The 16103-nt window shown below is 40.5% G+C and overlaps 1 protein-coding gene across 2 annotated transcripts in view; it reads right to left on the minus strand.

The window, feature by feature from the left end:
• The window catches only part of TLCD4 (TLC domain containing 4), a 95271-nt gene that overhangs the window by 68142 nt on the left and 11026 nt on the right, over nucleotides 1-16103 (minus strand). Inside the window, exon 1 of one of the 2 annotated variants that reach the window (XM_049616767.1) lies at nucleotides 1403-1683. The exons of the other annotated variant lie outside the window; for it this stretch is intronic. The gene's annotated coding sequence lies outside the window, so the exon portion shown is untranslated. Of the gene's footprint in view, nucleotides 1-1402; nucleotides 1684-16103 lie in introns of those variants that run through there. 2 annotated transcript variants of the gene reach the window in all.

Genomic DNA, 16103 nt, shown 5'->3' on the forward strand with positions numbered 1-16103 from the left:
GATCCCAACGCTGGAGGGAGGTATTGCAGCAAAAGGAATTGCAGGGGCAGGAAGAAAAGAAGCACTCTCCAAATACATTCTCCGGATCATCTGATGATGGCACAGGAGCAGGGAGGTGGTAAGTCATCCGAAGTCCACCGCTCCCCACGCCATTCTTTCCAATTTTCTAGCACGGCAGGGGGCCACGTGTCTAATTCAGTTTCATCCCTCCAATTTAAGGAAAAGATTAACACGGGGAAAAAATTCTCTACTTCACACGTAAAAGGAAACTGGGATTCTGTCATGTTACCTTCACTGGCTCCACAAAGATGAAGCTGCATTCTAGCCTATACCATGTGCCCAGACGGCAGCATCTTTCTTAATTAACACACACACAGTCCAAGATCCATTTGTCTCAACTCTGCTTACGACTGAGCGAAGATTTCACCAAAATGACGGTTTCTTCCTGCTTCACATGTCAACTCCTAATATCCACACAAACTCTTCCATCTTGTCCCCAAACTGGTATCATGTTCATTTCAACCTGGTCACAGATCACTCTTTAAGAACAATTTTATAATTTCACATTAAAATGTGAGCTAAACTAACACTCAGATGTGTACTTCAAAAAAAAAAAAAAATACTGGCCAGCAACAGTGAGCCTTTCTTTAATGAACTTTGACAACTCAATGTACTTTCACAGAGGGTTTCCCACCCTCTTGGGCTGTAGGAAAATGCTAGCATTAGGGATCCCATTTCAAGGCTGGGTAAACCGAGGTTCTCAGTCCAATAAACTTGAGGGGGTTACAATGGTAGAGGTGTAAACAGAACCCAGCCCCTTTCCCACTAGACCCTACTGCATGAGGTGGCTAAAAATGGGACCCACTTGAGAACTACAAGGGTGGGGTGAATAAAAGCTTGTTTTACTTAGTAGAGGGGAGGTGGGAGAGGGGGAGACTTACCCACTTGATGCACCAGACTATGTACCGGCCTCTAACAAGAAAGCTTTCCCTGGCTGCCCCACGCACCCATCCCTTTGAGCTGAGACCCGAGAGGCACCGCCGGGCAGACCCCGCAGCACGAATCGCGCACACCGGGGGCGGGGATGGGACGCGGAGCGCCCGGGCGGCGCGGGGCCGCGGGCCCCGGGACACACGCCAGCGCCCCGAGCGGCGCCAGAGCCCGCGGGGCCGGGAAGATGCTGAGCGGCCGCACACACCTGCTGCAGCCCGCCCGGGCGCCCCTGGCCGCCTCCCGCGCTCGGGACGCCCACCCAGCTCCGGGCGCCGGAGCCCGCGGCCGCGCTAGGCCGGGGGCGGGAAGCCGCGGCGCCCCTGCCCGGGGACTGCGCTCGGCGGCGCGGGGGAGCCGCGGGGCAAAGCGAGCCCGCCCTTTTCCCCGAACCCCCTCCAAACAGCGTCACCTGTGCCGGGTCCCGGGGCGACTAGCGCGCGGGCGGCGGCTGCACCGGGCCGGGGAGGGCGGCGGGTGGTCACGGGCGCCTGGTCAGCCGGCCCGGCCCGAGGGCTGGCGCCGGCCCGAGCCGCCCCTCGAGATGCTCGGCGGGAGCCAGGGGAGCCGCGGGCCCCGGGCCGCTTGGAGGAGCAGTCACACGGAGGCTACAGCTACCGCCGCGGCCGCCGCGCCCGCCCGGACTGCGGGCTCGGGTTACCGCAGAGCGGCTTCTTAAAGGGGCCGCGGCGGCTCCGGCTCCGGCTCCGGCTCCAGCTCCCGCTCCGGCTCGTGGCGGCTCCGACCCGCGGCCAAAGGGGGCGGGGCCCCGAGGCCAGCTGTGGGGCCGACCTTCGGGAGCTGGGACTTGGGTCCCGGAAAGGGCTCGGAAACGGGAACACCCAAGGCGGGCTGCGGTGGGATCGTGCAAAAACCCACCTCGCTAGGGACAGGGCGTGCGGTGCCTCGGTTTCCCAAAACAAGTAGCGAAACTAGCAAGTGACGAGAACGGTCTCAGTCCGCATCCGCAGCGGTCAGTATCCGGGGCTCGCCACGTAACCCAAATTCTTTTCAGATTATCAATTTATATTGTATTTATAACAGATAGGAGATGGAAGAGTAACTGCTGATTTTTCATGCCACGTCTGACTTGGCCAAATCCGAGTCAGCCCTATTCTTGCTTGGGGCTGCAGGTGCACTCCAAACTGGGTAGGGGGCGTGTGGAAGAGGCACGTTCTCTCGGAGCAGCCTCCTCCGGAATCCCTGAAAAACCCTAGAGAGTGCACTAGCAAGGCGCCTACACCCAACACCTGGAGCCCCTCTGCTGTCAGGGTGGGGAAGTAGGATTTGATTTTTGGTGCTGGTAGAGAATTCCAAGTTGTCCAGCGCATAAAGTTTGCCATTCAATAGTAGCTCTCTGACCTACTAAATAGAGCCTCAAAAACCTTCAAATGTTCTGGATCAACAGGATGGAATTGTTTTGAATAAAACAAAATAATGAAGAAGTACATTTAGGCTGTTATAGTTTGTGAAAAGTGATCACAAATATTTTCTCAGAAAGAGGGGAGTTCTAATGTTAATTAGTAAGCACCTCTATTAATAATGTAGAGCAGTTATTTGTAAGAAATGCCTATCAAGGGGCGCCTGGGTGGCTCAGTCGGTTGAGCGGCCGACCTCGGCTCAGGTCATGATCTCGTGGTCCGTGAGTTCGAGCCCCGCGTGGGGCTCTGTGCTGACAGCTCAGAGCCTGGAGCCTGCTTGGGATTCTGTGTCTCCCTCTCTCTGACCCTCCCCCGTTCATGCTCTGTCTCTCTCTGTCTCAAGAATAAATAAACGTTAAAAAAAATTAAAAAAAAAAAGAAAAGAAATGCCTATCAATAGAGCTAATATGTTTTACCTAATATTTACATGCACACAAATACATGTTAGCTAACTGAACTTCACTGAGGCTCAATTTCTCCATCTATAAAATGGCGATAATAATTCACAGTTACCTATGGAGACCCAGTCTTGGCTAAAGTACCTCAGACTAACCTAGAAAGACAAAACCTATTCTACCCTATAGGGACAGGAACCTGCTTGCAGTCAAGCAGGGAGGAAGATCCTGTAGGCCTCCCAGTGCATTTCTCCATTCTCTCCCCAAGACTCTAGGGACATACCAGGGCACCAGTGCCGTTTGACCACAACCTGCCGCATCATATTTATTTCACACAGTTCTTGACAACTTTGGTTTGCCCCATATCTGCGTGGGCAGGATAGTTGTGTGTACACTTCTGTGGGGTCAGCCCTAAGTGTATAGACTGCACGTGTCATCTCAGGACTCTGCCTCAAGATACTTCCTCCAGACCCTCCCCTGTGCCTGTCTTGTGTCTGATAGTTGCTTTTTTTCCCCTGATAAATGCACCATCATTATCTTTAATATGCATATTTTCTAACACCCACAGCAGCAGCCAAAGCCAAGTAAACCCACAGAAATCCACTCTACTCTATGTCCCACTATATTCCTTCATGTTAGGCCTCTGCAAATGCACCATCAAATCTGCAGGATTATTGTGAGATTATACAGAGCATGTAAGTGAATACATCAAGGACAAGGCCTAAGATAAGGAAAGGAATTCAGTAAATATTAGGTGAATTTTGAAATTTTAAACTAGTCAAAACCCAATATGACCTTAGGAGGTAGAAAAATGTATCAACTGCATATTTTTCATGAAAACTGTAATGCAGCTTAATTTCTTTAAAAATAGTCACTTCATTATTCCCATTTAAGTCTTTAATCATTCTTAACTTTGTTTTCCCAATATTTCCCCCCAATGGAAATTTCCCCCATGGAAAGTTCCCCCCAATTCTATATTTACTATCTGAAGTTTGCTTGTTAACTGTTGAACTATCAAAGCTGAGCAGTACTTTTCGTACTTTTGTTCATTGAAACAGAGAAATGAAATTCAGAGAGATGAAATTTATCTTTGCTTAAAAATAGAGGAAAATACAAAAATTCTTGAGGCAAATTTTTCTGATAAAATTTTTTTTCATAGTCTCTAGACAAGAGATATGGTTTATTACACCTGTTCCTCTCTATGTATCTTTTCTGTATTTGTTTTTTTAAATTTGTTTTTTTAATTCCAGTATGATTAACATAAAGTGTTATATTAGTTTCAGGTGAGCAATATAGTGATTCAACGATTCTATAATTCTATACATTACTCAGTCCTCATCATAAGTGTACATTTAATCCCCCTCACCTATTTCACCCATCCTCACACACGTGTATATACACACACAATATCTACTTTATCCATTCATCTGTCAGACACTTGGGCCGTTTCCATAATTTGGCTATTGTAAATGATGCTGAAATAAGCATACGGATGCATATATCTTTTCAAATTAGTGTTTTTTTGGATTCTTTGGGTAGATACTCACTGGTGGAGTTACTGGATCATATGGTAATTCTACTTTTGATTTTCAGAGAAAACTCCATACTGTTTTCCACAGTGACTGTTTTTCATACATACTGTTTTCCACGGTTTGCATTCCCACCAACAGAGCACGAAGGGTCCTTTTTCTCCATGTCCTTGCCAACACTTACTGTTTCTTGTGGTTTTGATTTTAACCATTCTGACAGGAGCGAGGGAATATCTCGTAGTTTTGATTTGCCTTTCCCTGATAAGTGATGTTGTGCATCTTTGAACACGTCTGTTGGCCATCTATCTGTATGTCTTCTTTGGAGAAATGTCTGTTCGTATCTTCTGCCCATTTAAAAATTGGATTATTTGGTTTTTTGGTGTTGAGTTGTATATGTTCTTTATATATTTTGGATACTAACCCTTTATCAGGAATGTCATTTGCAAGTATTTTCTCCCATTCAGTGGGTTGCCTTTTAGTTTTGTTGACTGACTGCTTCCTTTGCCGTGCAGTTTTTTGTTTGTTTGTTTTTGTTTTATGTAGTCCCAATAGTTTTTGGGTTTTTTTTTTTTTTTGCTTTTTTTCCCCTTGCCTTAGAAGACCTATCTAGAGGGGCACCTGGGTGGCTCAGTTGGTTAAAAGTCCAACTCTTGATTTCCGCTCAGGTCAAGATCTCACATTTCTGAGATCGACTCTTGTGTCAGGCTCCATGATGGGTGTGGAGCCTGCTTCAGATTCTCTCTCTCTCTTTCTCTCTCTCTCCTTTTGCCCCTCTCTGCCCTACAGGCACACAGGTGCTCTCTCTCAAAAAAAAAAAAAGAAGAAGAAGACAACGACGATGACATATCTAGAAAAATGTTGCTATGGTTGACATCAAAGAAATTACTGCCTGTGCTCTCTTCTAGGATTTTTATGGTTTCAGGTCTCACATTCAGCTCTTTAATCCATTTTGAGTTTATTTTTGTGTATGCTGTAAGAAAGTGGTCCAATTTCATTCTTTTGCAAGTTGCTGTCCAGTTTTCCCAGAACTACTTGTTGCAGACAAATTTTCCTGATGAATTTGTTTCCAAAAATTCCTAACCTACTAAATAGAAACAATTATTTAGCAAACTGAGACCAAAAGCTGCTTCTCTCTAAAATAACAAGATAATTAAAGTAAAAATATTTTGGAAGACTGCTGCAGTATCCACTCTGCTCTGTTAGTGAGGATATAACCAAAATAACACCAAGCATTTGATCAGAAAGATTGATTTAGTCAAAAATTAATAACCGGTACTACTTTTTATAATTATTATTGGTAGTTTTAATGTATCAAGAATTTGTGAGGGTTTTTTTGTTGTTGTTGAGTATTTAAAAGTCCTTTCATTTGCTTTTCTGAATTTTTGAAGAAAAAACTATTTCAGGATATAATGGTTATCTCTGGGTGGGTGAGATCTTTACATATTTTGTGTACTTTTTGCTTATCTTCTGTGATTTCTTTCCTGTATGTATGCAGTACTTTTGTGTGTATTTTTATTTTTAATGAAAGTAACACATATAAGTGAAAATTCAAATAGTTCAGAAAGGCTTATAGCAAAAACACCAAGTCACATCAATCCCCTGCCCAACTTTCCCCCACATAGCATCACCCCACGTTTCACATGACCCTGCTAGGTGTTCATTTCCTCAATGATATGCTTATGCCAATGTTTTCTGACTCTCAGTGTTAGACATTATTCATTGACTTCTTGCCATGGTATTGAGGATTTAGCTCTTTTCCACATACCACCACCACCACTTTGCCTCCACCCTTCCTTCTCACACAGCTACATCACAACTTTTATTCAAATCAATAATTTGTGTTTATATCATCCTGTCAGTGTAAATACAGTCCATTGCTGAATCAAGTAAGGTGCCATGATAATGCTTCTCTTGACAATCTCCTGTTCTCCCTGGAGTTAATAACTGCCCAGCTTTTTCACTTTTTTTTACTGTATCTAACCCAAATTTTATTCAGATTCTTCAACATATCTATCAAATGCCCATCAATAATATCTTCCAAGCCCAAACATTGGAAGTTCACTCTCTGATTTAAGCTAAAGCAGATTTTGGTAGTTGACTAAGACGGTGTGCTGGAAGGTAAATTTTTTAGAGTGCTTGCATATCTGAAAATGTCTATATTCTAGTCTCATCCTTGATTGATAATTTGGATAGGTTGAAGATCATGTTCCCTCAGCATTTTAAAAGCACCGTTTCACCGTCTTTTACTTCCTGTGGTTGCCAGTGAAATACATGCCTAGTGCCTTTCCAGTTCCCCTTCCTCTGTATCTGGCCTGTTTTTCTTTCTAGAATCTTCCTACTATCTTTATACTCTCAAATTTCACAAGGATGTACCTTGGAATGGGTCTTTTTTCTTTGATTGTGCTAGACCCTCAAGGGTGCTTTGAATCTTATCTGCAAATTTTTTTCTTTTATTATTTCTTCACTAATTTCCTCATATTATATTTTCTCTCTTTGTGAACTGTTGTGAGCAGGATGTTGGGACTTCTTTATTATTCTCTAGACTTGTTGTCCTTTTATTCCACTGATGATCTCTGCATCTTTCTTTTTCTATTCTTTATTGTCTAAGATAGAGGTTCTCAACTGGGGCAAGGGCAGGCAGGGGGTGTTGATTCATTGCCATTTGGCAATGTCTGGTGATACTTTTGGTTGGCATGCATGGGCATCTAGTGAGTAGAGGCCAGGGAGGCTGCTAACCATGTTACAATGCACAGGACAGCCTCCCACAACAAAGAATTCCCAATCGCAGATGTCTGTCATGCCGAGATTGAGAAATCCTGGACCAGGAGAATTACTTCCAACCTTCTACTGAAGTTTCCATTTCAAACATCTTTTTCTTTCCCATTCTCCAATCAGCCCTTTTGTTATGGGAACTCTCCATCAAAAGATAAACTCCTTTCTCCCAGAAAAGAAACTTCCTACTTCATCGAGGGACTTTGGTGGTAGTACAGTCAGTGTGAAGTGCATGAATGCAGGATGGCTGAAGGAGGGGGAGAAGGGACCCAGTGGTGTCCAAGAACTTCGTAAACAACTTGAGGGCAATTCTCCTTCTTCAGGTCTGCGCCTCACCCCTGCTTTCCATGCCTCACCTCTGCCTTTGTGGTACACTGATGGCCAAGTGCTAAGTCTCTTTGAAGCACTTTGGTTAAACCCCTCTTCCACTTTGTCAAGTCAATTATCTCTACTCCATCCAACTTCTGGCTTCCAAAATTTATTGAAATCTTTCATCTATTGTAGACTTTTCGCCTCTTTTCTTTTTCCTTGTGGATTGTATCCTGTTAACCCCTTTCTATACTATCATTTTAGTACCACTTTGCAAAGAATAAGGATAAACAAAAAAAATTTTTTTTAATAACAGAAAGGGATACAGAACAGAAAAAGGGAAAAACACAAATCTATTTTTCTTAACTGTTTTTCTTAACTTGTTTTTAATTGTTCTAAAATATTTTCATGAACTTTTAAAAATTTTTACAAATTTTTCAAATTAGTTGAAATTGATGTTACCAATCACCAGTTTATATTCATAACTTTTTTCCATTTTATAAACTTATTTATTCTTTTCCTTTCTTTTTTATTGAAGCATAGTTGACACACGATGTTACATTAGTTTTAGATAGACAACATAGTGATTCAACAACTTTATACATTATGCTATGCTCATCATAAGTGTGTTGCCATCTGTCACCATGCAATACTATTACAGCACCATTGATTATATTCTCTAAGCTATACGTTTCATTGCCATGACTTATTCATTCCATAAGTGGAAGTCTGTCCCTTTCACTCCATTTCACCCATTTTAAACATCACCCAGCCTCCTCCCCTCTGGCAACCATCAGTTTGTTCTCTGTTTATGGATGTTTTTGCTTTGTTTGTTGTGATTTTTAGATTTCACATGTAAGTAAAATCATATAGTTTTTGTCTTTCTCTGTCTGACTTATTTCACTCTGCATAATACACTCTAGTTCCATCCATGTTGTCGCAAATGGCAAAATCTCATTCTTTTTTATGGCTAAGTAATATTCCACATCTTATTTATCCATTCATCCATTAATGGACACTTAGGTTGCATCCATATTTTGGCTACTATAAATAATGCTACAACCATATATTTATAACTTTTAGACTAGTTTGTTGAATATCCTCCCAGATACTTTTCCATACGTATTTGTGTATACTTTGATTTTTTTAAACAAAAAGGACTAACACATACATATTATTTTGTAATTGTTCAGACTATCCCATTCACCAGATGCACCATAATGTGCAATCCCTTACTGCTAGACATTTATGGACCTTACTGTTGAACCAAACTGTCAGTTTTCCAGGAAGAGCAAAATAGCAATGTCTGACTAGCAATTAATTCTAAGATTCAAAGTCAGTTTAGATTAGATGGAGAAAGACTGGAGAGTTCCTGCTTAGGTAGAGGAGGACAAGGGGATACCCACTCTCCCACTGATAATCCAGTGATAATTGAAGTATCAGTCAAGGTAGTGAAAGAGAAATTGGGAACTATTGGGAAAAAATTACAAAGTTGTCATTATTTGTGGATTATATGATTATATACCTAGGAGACCCAAGAAAATCAACTGAGAAAATATATAAACAACAGAAAATTAAGTATGGAAGCAGGATATAAAATTTATGAAAGTCTATGATATATATGTGTTTGTACATATAAATATATATATGCACACATGTATATTTGTACACATAACACCTACACAATATCCCCTTACAAAATAAAAGAAAGAAAAGACTCCACATACAATTATGGCAAAAATGTAAAGTTCCTAGGAATAAACTTAACAGGGAATATGCAAAGCTTATATGAGGAAAACTTTAAAACACTCCTGCAGGAAACAAAAGTAGACTGAATAAATGAAAAGACAGACCATGTTCTTAGATAGGAAAAGTTCATGTGTGTCAAGTCTCCCTAAATTTTAATTTTTAAATTTATTGCGATCTCAATGAAAATACCAAGAGGCTATTTTTTTAGAATAGGAAAGCTGATTCTGAAGCTCATATGAAAAAGTAAACAAGCAAGAATGACCAGCAAAACACTTTTGAAAAGGAATAGCCAATACTACAAAACCTCAAAAATGAAAAATTAGGGATTACCATAGGAATAGACTAACAGAATTGAATAGAAAACCCAGAAATAGACCCAAATAAGTGGCATCTCAAATCAGTGAGATAAGAAGGACTTTTTAATAAATGTGTATTATCTGGAAAAAATGAAGTTAAAACTATATCTCACATTATATGAGACAAATTCCAAATGGGTCAAATATGTAAAGTATGAACACTCAAATGTACTATAAGAAAATATGAGTAAGTTCTCTTCTTACCTTGGAATGGGAAGGTCTTTCTAACTAGGACTTAAAATCTAGAAGCCATAAATATTAATAAATCTAACTAATTAAGAATCAAAAACCAGTGGTGCCCGGATGGCTTACTTGGTTAAGTGTCCAACTTTGGCTCAGGTCATGATCTTGCAGTTTGTGGGTTGGAGCCCTGTGTCAGGCTCTGTGCTCACAGTTCAGAGCCTAGAGTCTGCTTCAGATTCTGTTTCTACCTTTCTCTCTGCCCCACCCCTGACTGCGCTCTGTCTTTCTCTCAAAAATAAATAAACATTAAAAAAAAAAAAGAATCAAAAACCACTATGAGGTTAAAAAAAATACCAATAATAACATATGCAAAGTCGAAACACAAATTACAAACCAAGAAAAAAAATTTTGATACTCAAATCACAGATAAAGAAGGCCTCCCTCCTTAACATATATAACAGGCTTCTAGAAATCAAGAAGAAAAAGACCCATCACTCCAAAGAAAAATAAAGGGCATTAACAGACAGGTGACAGAAAAAGAAACACAAAAATGACCTGTACACATTATAAGTGGCCCTCATTCATAAAAGACATACAAATTAAAATTAACCAACTTCATCCCAGAAATAGATTGTTATTCTACTTTCCCACTACTCTGACTCTGGAGCATTTACTTCTCACTATGTTCTCTTCTGATTGGCTCTATCATCGTTTTAGGAACAAGTGGGAAATTTATGAAGCTATATCTTTAAAAAAAATTTTTTTTAACATTTGTTCATTTTTGAGAGACAGAACGTGAGTGGGGGAGGGGCAGAGAGAGAGGGAGACAGAATCCAAAGCAGGCTCCAGGCTCTGAGCTGTCAGCACAGAGCCCGACATGGGGCTCGAACCTATGAACTGCGAGATCATGATCTGAGCCAGAGTCGGACACCTAACTGACTGAGCCATCCAGATGCCCCCCACCTTTTTTTTTTAAGTTCTAGATCCCAAACACCTCTAAGAAGTGTGTCTGCCTAAGAAGGCAGATAGGATTTAACTGGGTAAGAGTAGAGTATTATTGTTTATCAACATATTAAAATTCATGCTTAATGTTTTGAAACATGAAAAACCCATATACCATATGATAGAAGTCAGAATCTATTCCCTATCCTATTCTATGAACAAAGATGTTCTTTAAAAATAAAGTTGATAGTTGAATTATTCCTAAGTAGTTTTCACAGACCTTACAGCTAAATGCAATTTTAGAATTTAGAAATATTCCTTAGTATAAACATCTGCCCCACCACATCCACTCATAAGCATATTAAATTCCAAATCAAATCTGTGTAGTCATATAAATCTACTACTTCACTGGTTATATGTTTACTTGCACTATTTATATGAACTATCCTAAAAATAACTGAAAAGAGAAAAAACAGTATTTATTTAATATACATAATCTCTCCCTTACATGTCCCAATCAAATTGATTTCCCAGTGTCATTATGACAAATGCTCATGCAATATACTATTACTATAATAAACCCACGCCCATACATCTAAATCGTGGTCATCACTAACATATGTTCCTGTTCTAGACACTCTACATGAAAAGTTATAATTATTATTTACATAGAAAATGTATATGCTGCATTCAGATCTCCCACTTAATCTTGAGGTCTGCATTCTTTGCATTTTGGTAAAAAAAATTTTTTGCCCTCCAGCAAGTAAATGTTTTGCCATCTCTTTTCAAAATCCTTTTGTTATACTTTGCAATATACTAAGAAATTTTTCTTACTTCAAAAAGAAGCCAATATAGTTTTATTTTTATTTTTTTTATTTATTTTTTAATATATGAAATTTACTGTCAAATTGGTTTCCATACAACACCCAGTGCTCATCCCAAAAGGTGCCCTCCTCAATACCCATCACCCACCCTCCCCTCCCTCCCACCCCCCATCAACCCTCAGTTTGTTCTCAGTTTTTAACAGTCTCTTATGCTTTGGCTCTCTCCCACTCTAATCTCTTTTTTTTTTTTTTTTTCCTTCCCCTCCCCCATGAGTTCCTGTTAAGTTTCTCAGGATCCACATAAGAGTGAAACCATATGGTATCTGTCTTTCTCTGTATGGCTTATTTCACTTAGCATCACACTCTCCAGTTCCATCCACGTTGCTACAAAAGGCCATATTTCATTCTTTCTCATTGCCACGTAGTATTCCATTGTGTATATAAACCACAATTTCTTTATCCATTCATCAGTTGATGGACATTTAGGCTCTTTCCATAATTTGTTTTTTTTTTTTTTTTTTAATTTTTTTTTTAAATATTTTTTTTTTTTTTTGTTGAAGGGGGAGAGACAGAGCATGAACGGGGGAGGGGCAGAGAGAGAGGGAGACACAGAATCGGAAACAGGCTCCAGGCTCCGAGCCATCAGCCCAGAGCCTGACGCGGGGCTCGAACTCACGGACCGCGAGATCGTGACCTGGCTGAAGTCGGATGCTTAACCGACTGCGCCACCCAGGCGCCCCTCTTTCCATAATTTGAAGCCAATATAGTTTTAATTAAAAAGAAATCACCTTGTGGGAATTTATTTTCCACAAGGAAAGGTATGATTCTAGTCGCAGATTTTAAAATTCACATTGCTACAAAATATGAGGTAAAAACAGGTTTTTGAAAGATGGTTACAATTAAATATTTTCAATCTTTCTCAAATATATTTCATAACAACACATGGAGTATCCCAAAATGCTAACATAATGTTTAATAACCAAACTGTAGGAAGAAATTGATTGTGGGGTACGGGAAAGGTTAATTATTAGTACTAACTATGTATAATGCATTAGAAACTATAATATCAATAATGAAAAGACCATCAGGATATTTAACTTAATCACTGAATTCTTCCCCTAAAATACAAATCAAACATTTCACAAAAAATATTATGTACACCAAATTGAAACAAAATGTCCAAATTTTTTGAAGCATAGAAATTATTTCTTTTGATGTAAATATGAAACTCATTTTTCCCCTAAATAGTTACGGACACAAGTTAAAGTCTCCAGGATTTGGACTTTTGGAACACTATCTTCAGTGGTTCTCAATCTCTCTGCAAGGCTACATGATCCACCAACCACGGAGTCACCTCTGACTCCCTACTGCCCCACAGAAGCACCCCCTGTGTGCCTCAGAGCCACCATCACCAAACTACTCTCCTTGGCTCCAGCCCTCTTCGTACAACTTCTAATTCACCTCTGTTATCATCAGTAGGAAAATAATAAATATTTTCTGAATTTATAAATAAATTAGATCATATATTCCTTCAAAGTCCAGCTGAGTTCTGGACAAGTGCCCCGTTATCAAGGCCCATCGCTGAAGGAAAAGACAACATTATGGTCCATCAGAGTCCAAAGCACAATTGAGAGTCTCACAACTGTGTTCTGGGAGATCGGTCACTAAAGACACCTGTATTTTAAGCTGCCTAAGGACAAAGTTTCTGTCTATACATCTTTGCACCTTATACTGCACCCTGCAAGCAGGGTGCTCTGCATGGATTCTCCCCTCACATCTTTTCCCTGCTTTTCCCAGCCTGTCAAGGAATTCTTTTGGGAATCCAAAATTCTACAGCTCAGGGAGAATCTTAATCAATAATCTACACCCTACAGAGGAAAAGAGCAAAAGATGACTTATTTCTCCTCCTTTTTTATCCTGAGCAATTAAAGTTAATAAAAGGCAATCAAGGGGCACCTGGCTGGCTCAGTCAGCTAAGCATCTGAACTCTTAGTTTCCACTCAGGTCATGATCTCACAGTTTGTGACTCTGAGCCCCACATGGGGCTCTGTGGTGATAGCGTGTAGCCTCCTTGGGACTCTGTCTCCCTCTCTCTCTGCCTCCCTCTCTCTCTCTGCCTCTCCTCCGCTTTCTCTCTCTCTCAAAAAATAAAAAAAATTTTAAAAATTAAAAGATGAAAAAATCAAGTAATTTAAAGAACCACTTTGCCTTTCCTTTTAGAGCCCCTACAGAGGAACTGACCACTGGTTGCAGTGGAAGTCCTGTACCAGATGACATTTTAAAAACTATCAGGATGTGGCTTTTAACACAGTTTTATGCACACAGTATTCTACTAGGAGGGAAAGGGAAAGTAGCCCCCCAATGTATCAATGTAGAGGTGAAAGGAATTCCATTTCAATTCACCCTGACTTAACCCAAATTATTAATTCTTTCAACAAAGAATACACATTTTAAGAGCATCCTGGGAAACTTTTAAAACAATTGTGTAAATTCTGATTGCTAGCCATGTAAGAAATTCTTGAGAAATAAGTAACTATAACCAACAATTAAAAACAACTATTTACCTTGAACATTTGTTATACTGATTTGGAAAGTGGAGGGGACAAATAGAGCTAAAGTTCAAAACCACGTGTCTCCTAAACAATGGAGCCGCAGATGTGTGTGTTTGTTTTTTGTTTGTTTGTTTGTTTGTTTTTTGCAGATCTGCCCTTTGGTTTGTAATGACTATTCCCAACAAGAAAAACTAACCATTCTTTGAATTTGGAAATCAATATAAAAATACAGAGTTAACTCACTGACATACCTGTTATCACCTAATCATCCTGAACCCAGAATTCAGCCCTTCCTAGTTTCTGTAGAAGATTATCTCCAAGAATTTCAAGATTTTTCCCCAACTTCACCTAACATTAGGGAGTTCCTGAGGAGTTGAATGGCCTCCCATCAGCTCTGTGTACTTCTCTCTTTTCTTCCCTCTGTGGGAATTGAAGGAGTATTTTCTGTCGCTTAAACTCCTTGGGAGCTTCACTGCTCGCCGAAAGTAGCTCTTCCAAACAAATGTAGCAGTAACCCCTAAAGTCGGTCCTGGGAAACACATTCTCTAGTGTGATCTCCCTTCTTTGCTCTCATTTCTTAATAAGCTCTTGCATACTCCTAGCCCTTGACCTTTTCATCTCCAAGCTTTGATGATTCCTTGCACCCAATAGCACATGGGCCTTTCTGCTTAATTCTGAGCTCCAAAGTCTGCAATTAACCTTTTGCTCAGTTCACTTCCACCCACTCCAAGAAATGGCTTCGTCCAATTTGGACCCGATCTCAGCTTGTATTTATCTTTGTCCTCTCTATTCTCCCAAACACTGAGGTATATCTGGTACCAACTCAACTTATACAATACCTAACACTCTCTTTCTTGAGCTCCAGATCTTTATTCCCAACATCCTACTACATAGTATGTTCTTTAAATGCAATAAAAGGTTCCAGGTTCTTTAAATGCAATAAAATAGATGACCTGGGGTCATCAGGCTTCTAATCATCAAACCTAAGAAACCTCAATTTTCCTAGACTCTCCCTACACACTCTCCTCCGCATCTAAGTAGACAACAAATTCTGTCAATTCTACTTGCTAATCACCTTCCGTATAATTACCTCCTCCACCCTTCCTCCATGACTCTCCAAACTTAGACCTGTATACCTTCTCAGACAACCTCTGATGTCTCTCTGGCATCTTCCCTTTTTGAGCCTTTGTATATCAGGATAATAATTTCTCTTCCCATGTTCTTCTAGTGCTTAGCACTTCGTTTCACACACAACAAACCCTTGGTAAATATTCATTAGTTAGACATCAAATCCTTGTGATCTCACATCTTTCCATTCCTTGGCATTCAGAGATTGACTCTGTCTCTCCATCCTCATGTTTCTTCAGGATTCCTCTAACTTGCTGTTGATGATCTTACTCTTTCCCTTTCAGTCAGCTTTCTTTATTACCTATCAAATACATGAATGGCATGAAAGGCCTCCATTCCAGCTGGAACCTATCCTTTCCAGGCTTATGGTTCATATTCTCCCTCTCACATTCTTTATTCAGTCTAGCTAAATCCAGCCACTAGCCATTCCCCCAAAACGCCATGCATTTTCCTGACTCCTTGCTTTTTGGCTCATGCTGTGTTCTGGAACACAGAAAGTCTTTTCTTCCCCCTCTTTCCCCGCGAAAAGCATTCCTAGTTTAAGACCCTAACAGAATGCCACTTTCTTTATAAAACTTACAGATTCCTCCAGACAGAATTTCCCTCTTCCTCTTCTCTCCTTCTTTGAACTTTAATTTACAACTCACTTTGTACAGGCATTTTATTTCTTCTAAAAAAAGTTGTTCAAAGAGTGTTTTTCAGACCACCTGGGACAGAATAACTGGAACCTTGTTAAAAAAAAGAAAACATAGGGGCGCCTGGGTGGCTCAGTCGGTTAAGCGTCTGACTTCGGCTCAGGTCATGATCTCTCGGTCCGTGAGTTCGAGCCCCGCGTCGGGCTCTGTGCTGACAGCTCAGAGCCTGGAGCCTGTTTCAGATTCTGTGTCTCCCTCTCTCTCTGACCCTCCCCTGTTCGTGCTGTGTCTCTCTCTGTCTCAAAAATAAATAAACAT

The sequence above is a fragment of the Panthera uncia genome (genome assembly GCF_023721935.1).
Source record: "Panthera uncia isolate 11264 chromosome C1 unlocalized genomic scaffold, Puncia_PCG_1.0 HiC_scaffold_4, whole genome shotgun sequence".
Taxonomy (NCBI): Eukaryota; Metazoa; Chordata; class Mammalia; order Carnivora; family Felidae; genus Panthera; species Panthera uncia.